At 44.0% G+C, this 10,354-nt stretch overlaps 1 non-coding gene across 1 annotated transcript; it reads left to right on the forward strand.

Moving 5' to 3' along the window:
- The first annotated feature begins 9,904 nt into the window (after positions 1 to 9,904).
- On the forward strand, positions 9,905 to 9,977 carry Trnaa-cgc. The gene has a single exon. It is a non-coding gene; the product is annotated as a tRNA-Ala (tRNA).
- Positions 9,978 to 10,354: the final 377 nt, after the last annotated feature.

Genomic DNA, 10,354 nt, shown 5'->3' on the forward strand with positions numbered 1-10,354 from the left:
CTCAGGGCGGAGGGTGTGACGGGAACAAGAAAAGGCGGAGAGCTCTCCACCGGGTGGGGGAGTGCAGCTGGATTTCGGCGGCAGCGGCGGCAGCGCGGCGCGTGCTAGGCGGGCTGCCTAGGGCGCGGGGCTGGAGCCTCCGCCGAGCTGAGCGTCCGCCTTTATTAACGCCGGCCTGCGTGACGAGCAACAGCCGGAAGAAGCGCGCGTCGCCCCTAGTTAGCGGGCCGCCAGAAACTGCCCCGTGCCGCCTTTGCAGGGCGCGGGCAAGTGCAGCCACGGTGACATGCGGCGGATTACTGTAGCGAAATGTAGAACGACCTGCAGAGAATCGGCGATTTGTGCAAGAAGTTGCCGTTACAAATGAGCGTTATTCAATGTAACCCTTTGCTGGTAATTATGAGAAAGATACTTTTGTATTGCGCTATCAGTGAAAATTCACAGGAAACAATAATAGCTATAAAATTGATACGACTAACCGTCTGGAGCGACCTAAAGTGGAATTATCACATAAATTCCTGAACGATCAATAATTTGTAAAAAAGGAATAACCGAAGTCTGCCAATTGTAATATGCAAGACGCATTTATTGCGCCACTACTGGCGAGTTTCGGCATTTGGCTGCTTCCACATCTACTACGTCGGTCATCCACGTGTCATTTTAAATGTGTTTCTTTCTAAATATGATATACTCATATACGATACAATGCTTTTCACTATGATTACAAGTCGAAATTGCCATGTCACACGGGGGTTCGACAAAAATATGTAAACTCCGCGAGAAATGCATGCTAGAACATAAATGTACACTAATGGCCATTAAAAATGCTACACCGCGAAGATGACGTGCTACAGACGCGAAATTTAACCGAAAGGAAGAAAATGCTGTGATATGCAAATGATTACCTTTTCAGAGAATTCACACAAGATTGGCGCCGGTGGCGACACTTACAATGTGCTGACATGGGGAAAGGTTCCAACCAATTTCTCATACACAAACAGCAGATGACCGGCGTTGCCTGCTGAAACGTTGTTGTGATGCCTCATGTAAGGAGTAGAAATGCGTACCAGCACGCTTCCGACTTTGATAAAGGTCTCATTGTTGCCTATCGCGATTCCGGTTTATCGTATCGTGACACTGCTGCTCGCATTGGTCGAGATCCAATGACTGTTAGCAGATTATGGAATCGGTGGGTTCAGGAGGGTAATACGGAACGCCGTGCTGGATCCCAACGGCCTCGTTTCACTAGCAGTCGAGATGACAGGCATCTTATCCGCTTGGCTGTAACGGATCGTGCAGCCACGTCTCGATCCCTGAGTCAGCAGATGGGGACGTTTGCAAGAGAACAACCATCTGCACGAACAGTTCGATGACGTTTGCAGCAGCATGGACTATCAGCTCGGGGACCATGGCTGTGGTTACCCTTGACGCTGCATCACAAACAGGAGCGCCTCCGATGGTGTACTCAACGACGAACCTGGGTGCACGAACGCCAAAACATAAAATTTTCGGATGAATTCGTCATCGCCATACTGGCGTATCACCCGGCGTGAAGGTACGGGGTGCCATTGGTTACACGTCTCGCGGATGAATTCGTCATCGCCATACTGGCGTATCACCCGGCGTGAAGGTACGGGGTGCCATTGGTTACACGTCTCGGTCACCTTTTGTTCGCATTGACGGCACTTTGAACAGTGGACGTTACATTTCAGATGTGTTACGACCCGTAACTCTACCCTTCATTCGGTCCCTGTGAGACCCTACATTTCAACAGGATAATGCACGACCGCATGTTGCAGGTCCTGTATGGGACTCTCTCAATACAGAAAATGTTCTATTGCTGCCCTGGCCAGCACATTCTCCAGATCTCTCACCTACTGAAAACGTCTGGTCTATGGTGGTCGAGTAACTGGCTCGTCACAATACGCCAGTCACTACTCTTGATGAACTGTGGTATCGTGTTGCTTGGGGAGCTGTACCTGTACACGCCATCCAAGCTCTGTGGTAGTTCTGGTTACGGATTTCTCAGGATCTATGCACTCAAATTGCGTGAAAATGTAATCACATGTCAGTTCTAGTATAATATATTTGTCCGATGAATACCCGTTTATCATCTGCATTTCTTCTTGGTGTAGCAATTTTAGTGGCCAGTAGTGTAGATGCTAGCAATGCCTGCAGGTAGCACTGTTTACGCTGAGACGAGAAAGTCGTGTGATATCGATATGCGCTTTTACAGATGGCGGTAGTGTACTGCACACATGACGTATAAGACAGCTGTCGTTTGTAATCAGGTGAAAAATGTGAAAGAACTATCGTCGTGATTATCGCTGACGGCGAGAACTAAGAGAGATTGAACGCCGAATGGAAGCTGGTCCTAGACGCATGGAACATTCCACTTCGGAAATCCTTAAGGCATTCTATATTCCGATATCCACATTCTTATGAGTAGGCTGAGCATATCATGTTTCAGGCACCTCTCACCACGGATAACGAAGTGGCCGACGGCCGTCACTTAACGACCAAGAACTAAAGCGTTTGTGTAGATTTGTCAGTGCTTACAGACAAGCATAGAGGGTCTATACAAGGGAGATGTACTTGAGGACAATATTACGGAAATGAAAGAGGATGTAGATGAAGATGAAATGGGAGATACGATACTGCGTGAAGAGTTTGACAGAGCACTGAAAGACCTGAGTCGAACAAGGCCCCAGGAGTAGACAACATTCCATTAGAACTACTGACAGCGTTGGGAGAGCCAGTCCTGACAAAAATCTACCATCTGGTGAGCAAGATGTACGAGACAGGCGAAATACCTTCAGACTTCAAGAAGAATATAATAATTCCAATCCCAAAGAAAGCAGGTGTTGACAGATGTGAAAATTACCGAACTATCAGTTTAATAAGCCACAGCTGGAAAACACTAACGCGAATTATTTACGGACGAATGGAGAAACTGGTAGAAGCCGACCTCGGGGAAGATCAGTTTGGATTCCATAGAAATGTTGGAACACGTGAGGCAATACTGACCTTACGACTTATCTTACAAGAAAAATTAAGGCAAGGCAAACCTACGTTTCTAGCATTTGTAGACTTAGAGAAAGCTTTTGACAATGTTGACTGGAATACTCACTTTCAAATTCTAGAGGTGGCAGGGGTAAAATACAGGGAGCGAAAGGCTATTTACAATTTGTACAGAAACCAGATGGTAGTTATAAGAGTCGAGGGACACGAAAGGGAAGCAGTGGTTGGGAAGGGAATGAGACAGGGTTGTCTCCCCTATGTTATTCAGTCTGTATATTGAGCAGGCAGTAAAGGAAACAAAAGAAAAATTTTGAGTAGGTATTAAAATCCAGGAAGAAGAAGTAAAAACTTTGAGGTTCGCCGATGACATTGTAATTCTGTCAGAGACAGCAAAGGACTTGGAAGAACAGTTGAACGGAATGGACAGTGTCTTGAAAGGAGGATATAAGATGAACATCAACAAAAGCAAAACGAGGATAATGAAATGTAGTCGAATTAAGTCGGGTGATGCTGAGGGAATTAGATTAGGAAATGAGACACTTCAAGTAGTAAAGGTGTTTTGCTATTTCGGGGGCAAAATAACTGATGATGGTCGAAGTAGAGAGGGTATAAAATGTAGACTGTCAATGGCAAAGAAAGCGTTTCTGAAGAAGAGAAATTTGTTAACATCGAGTATAGATTTAAGTGTCAGGAAGTCGTTTCTGAAAGTATTTGTATGGAACGTAGGCATGTATGGAAGTGAAACGTGGACGATAAATAGTTTAGACAAAAAGAGAATAGCAGCTTTCGAAATGTGGTGCTACAGAAGAATGTTGAAGATTAGGTGGGTAGATCACGTAACTAATGAGGAGGTATTGAATAGGATTGGGGAGAAGAGAAGGTTGTGGCACAACTTGACTAGAAGAAGGGATCGATTGGTAGGACATGTCCTGAGGCATCAAGGGCTCACAAATTCAGCATTGGAGGGCAGCGTGGAGGGTAAAAATCGTAGAGGGAGACCAAGAGACGAATACAATAAGCAGATTCAGAAGGATGTAGGTTGCAGTAGGTACTGGGAGATGAAGGAGCTTGTACAGGGTAAATTAGCATGGAGAGCTGCATCAAACCAGTCTCATGACTGAAGACCACAACAACAACAATAACAGACAAGCGACACCGCATGAAATAACCGCAGAAATCAGTGCGGGACTTATGAAGAATTTATCCGTTAGCACAGTGACCCAAAATTTGACTTTAATACGGCCATGTCAGCAGACAACCGACGCGAGTGCCTTTGCTAACAGCACGTCATCGCCGCAGCGCCTCTCCTGGGAATGTGACTATGTAGATTTTATTTCTGACTCATCAGTCATCTGGCTCGTTTGATGCACCCCACCACGAATGCCTCTCCTGTGCCAACCTTTTTAGCTCACAGTAGCATTCGCAGCCTACAGCCTCATTTATTTGCTGGATGTATTCTAATCTCTGTCTTCCTCTACAGTTTCTGTGTTACCCTCTGCAGCTCCGTCTAGTACCATGGAAATTTTCCCCCATTTCTGAACAGATGTCCCTTCATCCAGTCCCTTCTTCGTGTCACTGTTTTACATACATTTCTTTCCTCTAAGATTCTACGCATAACCCCATCATTCCTTACCATATCAGTTCACCAAATTTCAACATTCTTATGCTGCACCACATCTCAAACGCTTTGACTCTTTCTCTTCCGGTTTAACGACTGTCCATGTTGCACTACCATACCATACAGCTCCAAACGAACAATTTCAGAAATTTCTTTCTAAAATGAAGGCCTATTTCTGATAGTAGTAGACTTCTCTTGACCAGGAATGCTATCTGCTTTTGATCTCCTCTTTGTTCCGTCCGTCGTTGATTATTTTCCAGTTTCATCAGCGAATTGTATCACTGGTATACTTTCACCCTGAAACCTTATTTCTCTCCTGAACCTTTCTTTTATTCCGTCATTCTTCCTTCGATACATAGGTTGAACGGTAGGGACGAAATATTACATCCTTGTTTTACACTCTGTTTAATTCGAGCATTTCATACTTGGTCCTCCACTCTTATTATTCCCTCCTTTGTTTTGTCCAGTTACTATGATACCCTCATCTGCCTACTGATTTTCCCCAGAATTTCGAATATCTTGTACCATTTGACATTGTCTAAGGCTTTTTACCAGTCGACAAATTTTCTGTGGTCTTGCTTCCATTATCAACCGCAATATCAGAATTTGCCTCTCTGGTGCCTTTACCTTTGCTAAAGTCACACTGATCGTCGTCTAACGTATTCTCAATTTTCTTTTCCATTCTTCTGTATATCATTTATGTCAGCATCTTCTATGCATGAGCCGTTAAGCTAATAATGCGAAATTCTCGCACGTTTCAGGTCTTTCGGTCTTCGGAATTGTGTGGTTGACGTTTTTCTGAAAGTCAGATAGAATTTCGCCAGACTCATACATTCTACACACCAACGTGAATAGTCGTCTTTTTGCTATTTGCCGCAGTCATTTTAGAAATTCTCATGGAATGTTACCTATCCCGTCTGACTTATTGGGGCGGCAGGAGTGGCCGTGCGGTTCTAGGCGCTACAGTCTGCAGCCGAACGACCGCTCCGGTCGCAGGTTCGAATCCTGCCTCGGGCATGGATGTGTGTGCTGTCCTTAGGTTCGTTAGGTTTAAGTAGTTCTAAGTTCTAGGCAATTGATGACCTCAGAAGTTAAGTCGCATAGTGCTCAGAGCCATTTGAACCATTTGACTTATTGGTCTTAGGTCTTCCATAGCTCTTTTAGATTCTGATTGTAATACTGTATCGTCTATATCTTTTAAAATCAGCTCCCGTTCCTTTTCCTACCACATCAGACAAACTTTCCCCGTCATAGAGGCCTTAGTGTACTCTTTTCACCTTCTTCATTTAACAATGGAATTCTCGCTGCACTCTTAAAGTTACCGCCCTTGCTTTTAATTTTACCTAAGTCTGTTTTGACTTTTATATATGCTGAGTTGGTCCTTTCCACTCATTCCTTTTTCGAATTCTTCACGTTTTTCATGCAGTCATTTTGCCTTATCTTCCCTGCACTACCTACTCTTATTCCTATGTGACTTGTAGTTCTGTATTCTGAATTTCCCTAACATTTTTGTACCTTTCCTTGCAACGATCAATGATCTATTTATGCTTTACCTTCTTTGCAGCTATGTCCTTCTTTCCGATTCTGTGACTTCAGCATTTTAGAGATGTGTTTTGCTCTTCAACTCCGCGACCTATTGAGCTATTCCTTACCGCAGCATCTAAAAATTTAGAGAACTTAAAGCATACCACTTCATTTCTTAATACTTCCGGGTACGAAACTGGGATCGGGAACGTATTTGATTACTAATGAAAGACGTTACCCCGAGGCCGTAGACGACTGGAAAACCGTGTTCTGGTCGGAGGAGTCCCGATTTCAGTAAGGAAGGGCTGATGGTAGATTTGTAGTGTGGCGCTGACCCCACGAAGATACTGTGCAAATCTGGGGGTGACTGCATAATGGTGTGGGCTGTGTTTACATGGAACGGACTGCTACCTCTGGTGCCGATCATTGACTGGAAATGTTTATGTTCGGCTACTTGGAGACAATTTGCTGTCATTCATGGACTTCATGTGTCCAAAGAACGACGTAATTTTTATGGACAACAATGTGCCATCAGTGCGCACTACTGTTCGCGAATAGTCTGAAGAACATTCTCGAATATTCGAACTAAAGTATCAGCCATCCAGATCGCCCGACATGAACCCCGTCGAACGCTTATGAGATATAATCGAGAGTTTATTTGGTTCACAAAATCATGCACGGGCAATACTTTCGCAGGTATGGACGGCATTGCTCAGTATTTATGCAGGGGACTTGCAACTACTTGTTGAGCCCGTATCACGTGGAGTTGCTGCACTACATCGTGCAAAAAGAGGTTTGACACTATATAAGAGGAATCCCACGATTTCTGTCACTTCACTGTACATAGTGTTTCAGAAAGGACTTTACAACTTTAAAAATTCATATAAATTTATTGAAAGAAGATATAGAACTGGGTTTAGTGTTATTTATTAGGGAAAGACATCAGGTTATGTTACGTTACACTGAAGACGTTGTATGGGGCTTCCTTTGTTTATCCTGCACACTTCATCTGAAGTCAGTTTCTTCCCAAACTCGCTGTAGCATTGCAGATGTAACTTGCTCAGTGACGGCACCTTGCCTCCACACGGAGCATCCTGTTTCTACAAAACATTTATGCCTCTTTTAATATCTCTTAAAATTTAAAAAACCTCTCTCACACCGGCCTGATTTAGATTCACTGATCAGAATAGTAAAAACATGCGTATATTAAGGGAATTTTCATTGACAAAGCAGGCTTATCACATTCACACAGTTCAATACTGTTCTATCTTGATTAAATTGAGCTTAACGTAAATTCCATAAGGCAGTGAAGCAATTTCGAAGTCTCGGTGCGACGAAAATTGTCAGTCAATCTCCTGCAAACATTTGTAATAATTATTAACTTTCGGTGATCACATGGGGAAGACCGGAGATCTGCTGGTAAGACCGTGTTAGCCTATTTATTTGAAATAACTGGATATCTTGAGCATACAAAACGGCAGGTTCGTCCAGTGTAAATCAGACGTTCCCCACTGATCCCGTGCAACACAACGTAGTAAGCAGACACTGTCAATAATAAACAGTTAAATAATACGCGAACACACTTACTTTAGTTTAGTTCCTGTATTAAATTCCTTCTCATACAGAATCTCATCAAGATGGCGACTAGCTCAACAATAAATACATATACATCCTCCTTTCACGACTAATCGGCAAGAAGTCCCCTTTCTTTTCATAAGAGAAAACATAGATAGCAGAGAAGCTATTCCATGGAGTAAATGGACGCTCCAAGGAATAATTGGGCTTGAAACTACTTTGCATTGATAATCGGTAAGATAAGAAGAGATATTTCGAGATATGTACTGAGTTATATAATTTATAAAATTTCTGAAAATATCGCGGAGAGACCACTGCAAGAGACATTACACTCTCATAAATTGTAAGCCTACTAGGAGGATCTTTAGCGTACTTGGTACGGAAATTACGCTGACCTGTTGTCGCCGACTTCCATTCTTCAAACCAAAACACACAGCTAGCACGCTCAGGTCCAGTGAAGGCAGCCACCTTTAACGCAACGGACGATAGCGCTCCTTAATGTGCTCTTAGGCACTAGAGATTTGCGCGAGACAAAACTTGATGTATGTTCCTACAAATTGACACCACAATGATCTCTCTAGATACTAAGATTTAGTTTATATGAATTTTCAAAGTTTTAAACTCCTTTTTGAAACACCCTATATCTGACTGTATAGCTGTGTGTGCATTGTGTCAGAGCTTGGTGCACTCGATCGTGAGCAAATTGTCGGTGTTCCTCTGGTAAATGCTTCCGTAACCAGAGTTATCGGAATGTTTATGTGTTTCAAGAAGCACCATGTTGATAACTTGCACTACGTACAGGTGAAGCGGGAAAACGTCATCCGCTAAGTCACAACGCGGACAGATCTGTGTGTTGAGTGGTAACGGACCTCACTGAAGACAACACTGACAAACAACGGGACGGCAGCTGCACCAGTCACTGGAGCTCTGAAAATCGCACTCGCTAACTCAATCAGCACCAAAATAACTCTAAGGGAGCTCCATAAACAAGATATTGCACCACGAGCTGTAATTCCAAAACCACTCATCACTAATTCAGACGCCTATAACAGGAAATCGTGTTGCTGAAGCCATAAAACCTGGTCTTTTGCCCAATGGAAGAAAGCAGTTTGGTCGGATGTGTGTTGTTGCACACTGTTTCCGGCTTCTGTCAGAGATTGCGTCCCATGTCTGAAAAATATCTGGGGTTCAGTGACGATTTTGGCAGTCATGTCATGGTTTGCCAAAGGCCCTTCGTACTCGGCAAGGTCACATTTCTGCCAAAAGTTATGTGACTATTTGGGATGATTAGTGCTTGTTCACAGTGTTTGTTCTTCAAAGGTGATGCCGTGTTCCAAGACGAGAGGGCCCATGTTCGCATATCTCGCATCGTCGTGCATCGGTTTTGTCAGCATAGACATGAATATCATTGTCGCATCACCAATTCTCCATACTATTGATCCTTTGAGGTATATTTTGCAGAGAATAGTGTACGATCGGTGCCCGTTATCGTTATGTGAACTTGCCACAATTTTCCGTAGAGAACTGTATAAGATTCCCTGTGGGACATGTATTTGTGAATTCCGAGGCACCTGGAAAGTGTTTAATAAGGGGTGTGTGATGTCAGTCTTATGATCACACTGCCGCCTGAGAGATCGATCTGCCGGATGCGATTGTCTCGATAAACGGAACAGAAGCACGGCTGTGCTAGCCAAAGAGTACACAGGCAGTCGCAGTACTTAAGCTCGCCGCGATGCGCCGCCATGCCACTTCATGTGCAGCAGGAGAGTAGTGCAGTTGTGCCAGTCTACAGTTCGTAGCCGCGCTCAGTGGTTAGCCAGCGCCGATGTTAGTCATCGTCTGCAGCTCGGTCACTGCTGCCATCAAGTCTTTGTAGCCCAGTTGTAAAGTTCCATAACAGTACTACAGTAAAGTCAATAGTACTACGTTGGCAGTAATAAACAATTCACGTTCTGTCATGTCGACAACCAACATATTCTTGCCAAGTTCGCATCCGACATTCGATTACGAGAGATTAATTCGTCACTGCAAGATTTGTGATTTGTAAATTATGTCATTCTACAGGCGCTCAGTCTAGTCGCGTCATCTATAATTGTCAACCAACAGATCATGGACTACAACAAGATTAAGTAATAAATACTTTCTTATTCTGTACTCCTGCTACCGAGCGAGGTGGCGCAGTGGTTAGCACACTGGACTCGCATTCCGGAGGACGACGGTTCAATCCCGTCTCCGGCCATCCTGATTTAGGTTTTCCGTGATTTCCCTAAATCGCTTCAGGCAAATGCCGGGATGGTTCCTTTGAAAGGGCACGGCCGATTTCCTTCCCCATCTTTCCCTCACCCGAGCTTGCGCTCCGTCTCTAATGACCTCATTGTCGACGGGACGTTAAACACTAATATCCTCCTCCTCCTGTACTCCTGCTAATTAATTGTGTTTTTCTGTTGTAGCTACGAAGCAGTCTTGGCATAGTAGAACCCACGTTTCTATCCCGTTGGCTACCTCATATTTGCTACCTCATGTTGATGGACTCGGTTATGATGGAAGATCGAGAGCCATCAGGGTGATTTTGATGTTTCCATATATTTGTCCATCACGTGTAGTGGGTCAGTAGAC

Source organism: Schistocerca americana, chromosome 2 (genome assembly GCF_021461395.2).
Source record: "Schistocerca americana isolate TAMUIC-IGC-003095 chromosome 2, iqSchAmer2.1, whole genome shotgun sequence".
In the NCBI taxonomy this organism is placed as follows: domain Eukaryota; kingdom Metazoa; phylum Arthropoda; class Insecta; order Orthoptera; family Acrididae; genus Schistocerca; species Schistocerca americana.